This window comes from Pleurodeles waltl, chromosome 4_1 (assembly GCF_031143425.1).
Source record: "Pleurodeles waltl isolate 20211129_DDA chromosome 4_1, aPleWal1.hap1.20221129, whole genome shotgun sequence".
NCBI lineage: Eukaryota > Metazoa > Chordata > Amphibia > Caudata > Salamandridae > Pleurodeles > Pleurodeles waltl.
The window spans coordinates 26,396,654-26,400,634 of record NC_090442.1 but is presented as its reverse complement, the minus strand read 5'-3'; the positions used below and the strand labels follow the sequence as shown (position 1 = coordinate 26,400,634).

General features: G+C 42.4%; 1 pseudogene; it reads right to left on the bottom strand.

The window, feature by feature from the left end:
• Positions 1-806: 806 nt before the first annotated feature.
• LOC138286939 (zinc finger protein 84-like) lies at positions 807-2,726 on the bottom strand (annotated as a pseudogene).
• Positions 2,727-3,981: the final 1,255 nt, after the last annotated feature.

The window sequence follows — 3,981 nt, the reverse complement described above, 5'->3', positions numbered from 1 at the left end:
ACACTTAGGGTCTGAAGGCATGCCTGATGACACCAATGCCCTTTCAAAGACTCTGTACATGCCATTAAGAAATGTTGCCGGGTCAGAACCTGGAACCTGGAACACAGGTGCAGGTTAAGAACTGCCAGGAGAAAGGGTCCCCGCACCGAAGGATCCAGGAAGTTCAAGGATGGATCCCGTGGTGGTCGAAACAGTTCTGGGTCAGGTGCAGTGTAGTCACTAGAGCGGAGTTGGAGGACATTGAAGTGACTTCTCTTTGGAATTCTTCTTGTGCCTTCTCCTCTTCCCCCAAAAGAGTGGGTTGACAGTGCCCTGTAACGAGGTTGGAAGCTAGATCAGCTGTGCCTCTTGTCCCTTGGCCTGCCCATGAAGAGCCTCGCCTCATGGTCCTTGATGGCATTTGGGTGTTTGTTCTGGCAGTAGTCACAAGACTGGGAGTCGTGGTCCAAACCGAGTCACTAGAGGCAGATGAAGTGGGTATCAGCTATAGACATCTGTCCTTCACAATCCCTATAGTGTTTGACTCCAATCTCTTTGGAAGAGACATGGTACTGCACTTGTGGTAAACTTTCTGTGAAAACCTCAAGACTCTTTGAGAAAGCGATTGCTGGACTTGTACCAAAGATGCAGAAAAAAGGGAACAGATGTCTTAGCACTGGGATGAGCCCAATATATGGCTTCAGTGATGTCACTGGGTCCCTCCTCCGATGCTGATGCAAAGCCAGGGACACCGCCCAGCAGTATGATAGCCTTGAAGAGTCTGGATCTAGACTGGTGCCTGACTATTATTCTATGGGTGAGGAATTTGCAGGTAGAATTATCCATCAGAAGTGGTCTCTGTTTAGTCACAGGAGCTGAGACGCTTGATTCTCATTGGTTCACAAAACCTTCAATATGAGTAATATATGTGTTTGCTGATGTACTTGGAGGTGTGATAATTGTCTAAAGCTCTTCGCACATTCATTTCTATGGTATGGATCTTCCCATGTGTGTTTGCTGACGTCTTTGGAGGTGTGATAACTAACTACACTGCTTCAAATATTCACTGCATTTGTATGTTTTTCCCCTGTGTGTGTTTGATAATGTCTCACAAGGTATGCTGACCGACTAAAGCTCAGCCCACATTCACTACAATGGTATGGTTTTTCCTCAGTGTGTGTTCGCTGATGACATTGTAGGTTTGATAACTGACTAAAGGTCTTTGCACATTCATTGCAATGGTATGGTTTTTCCCCGGTGTGTGTTCGATGATGTCTTTGTAGATCTGATAACTGACAAAAGCTCTTCTTACATTCATTGCAGTGGTATGGTTTTCCTTTGTGTGTATTCGCTGATGTCTTTGGAGTTGTGATAACCAACTAAAGCTTTTCACACATTCATTGCAATGATATGGTTTTTCCCCTGTGTGTGTTTGCTGATGCCTTTGCAGGTGTGATAACCAACTAAAGCTTTTTGCACATTTCTTGCACTGGTATGTTTCTTCCCCTGTATGTGTTCGCTGATGTACTTGGAGGAGCGATAACCGACTAAAGCTCTTTGCACATTCATTGCAATGATATGGTTTTTCCCCTGTATGTGTTTGCTGATGTCTTTGGAGGTATGATAACTGACTAAATTGCTTCAAACATTCATTGCAACTGTGTGGTTTTTCCCCTGTGTGTGTTTGATAATGTCTCTCAAGGTGTGTTGACCGACTAAAGCTGGTCCCACATTCACTGCAATGGTATGGTTTTTCCCCATTGTGTGTTCGCTGATGACACTGTAGGTTTGATAACTGACTAAAACTCTTCACACATTCACTGCACTTGAATGGTTTTTCCCCAGTGTGTGTTTGCTGATGTCTTTGTAGGTGTGATAATTGACAAAAACTCTTCCCACATACATTGCACTTGAATGGTCTTTCTCCTGTGTGTGTTCGCTGATGAATCCTCAGTGTTGAGTAACGACTAAAACTACTTCCACATTCGTAGCAATCATATGGTTTTTCCCCTGTGTGTATTTGCTGATGTCTGTGTAGATCTGATAGCTGACAAAAGCTCTTCATACAGTCATTGCAATGGTATGGGTTTTTCCCTTGTGTGTATTTGCTGATGTCTTTGGAGGTGTGATAACCATCTAAAACTTTTCACACATTCATTGCAATTAAATGGTCTTTCCCCAGTGTGTGTTTGCTGATGTCTTTGTAGATCTGATAACCGACTAAAGCTCTTCGCACATTCATTGCACTTGAATTTGTTTTCTCCTGTGTGAGTTTGCTGGTGATTCCTTAATCTTGAAGATTTGCTAAACATACTTCCACATTCACTGCAATGGTATAGTTTTTCTCCTGTATGTGTTTGCTGATGTCTTTGGAGGTGTGATAACTGACTAAATTGCTTCACACCTTCATTGCAATGGTATGGTTTTTCCCCAGTGTGTGTTTGATAATGTCTCTCAAGGTGTGATAACTTAGTAAAGCGCTTCCCACATTCACTGCATGTGAATGGCTTTTCTCCTGTGTGTGTTTGGCAGTGCTCTTTAAGGAGTGCTAAATGACTAAAGCTTTGCTCACATTCAGTGCAATAGAATAGTTTTAAGGCTTTGTGTGTTTGCTGTTCGTCCTTTTGTAGCGATGACAAGCTAAAGTTGTCCCTGCCTGTGTGTGATTCTTCTTTCTTGGTTAGTGTCTCTTGGTCGGTGATATGTTTGTCCACTTCCCATGACTCTGTTTCCTGAAGGGCCAACATGGTTCATAAAGCACTTGTATTATTCTCACATTTCCTGGGTGAGCTGGTATTTAGGACATTTGATTGCGGGTAAAGATTATTTTTCCTTCTGATCAGTACAAGGTAATATATTCTCTTGTTGCTGCAGTTGGGCCAGAAAGAGTTTACAACAGACCTAGAGCACTGAATGATGGTTCTTTATCTTTAGTCCAAGCACTGTGGTAACCACATCATACTGATCCCACGATCAAAGCTGGTGTTGGACACCGGTCTATACAGGAGGTGGTTTGTCTTAATTTTGTAGAAGTCACTTCTTAGTCCTGTGGTGTAAAGGTGCACAACTCAGACTCTTACATTCAATGAATAGCCCTTGACTGTTTCTTCCAGGATCCGTCAGTTTATGTTGAGGTTCCTCTGTTGCCGACTGCACTGTAGACTGGTCCTCGTTATTTCTGACAGTTGTCTTGCACAGTTGAAGTATTATCTTCATTATTTAACATCATTTTGTGATTTCAAGACTTTTTTCCTGTTGAATGTAAAGAGATTTAAAATTAAAAAATACAATTGTAATAGAATATGAATGCACAGTACTTATCTGGTTGTAAACGACAACGCTCTTTTACCACCTTTGAAACCTCGCAAGGTGTAGTTCACCATACACGGATATTTAACTAAAAGTTATGTTGAACACATCCCATATTATTTACTTCAGAAAAGGAGGTGATTTATCAGTCTCCACGGAGTGACTAAGTAAAGAAATGGCGGTCACGGAGCACCACGTGCTACAGGTACAGCGTAAGTAGATGCACATGGACAAGATTCCATTAAAGAACAGATTGTGGAAAAGGAAGGATCAGGATGTGCTGCTGTTTCGTCAGCTTCAGGAAGTATCTACCAAAGGTAACTCTTCAGAGAGTATAAAACAAAGGTAACTGTATTCAACTTCTGTACTTTCCTGTGACTTTGTATCAGCTCAAGGGCCAACTCGTCTTTACCCTGCTGTTCTTTAAGTAATCTCGGACACTTCCTGAGCACCTGTGGGGTTGGTCCAAGCAATTCTGGTTTCTTCTAACCTGAAAGACTGGAGCATTATTGTGTGATGAGCTAGATTTTTTATTGGCGTTAACATCTGCCCATCTCCCTAAATCTAGCGCAACTTGCAGGGCCTGGTTCTGGCCTGCACATGTTATGTAGAGAAGAGATTCTTTAACTCTAGCTAGAGTAGTTAAAGTTCAGACCTCCTTGAAATTCAAGATGCAGCTCTTTCCAGTGCAGG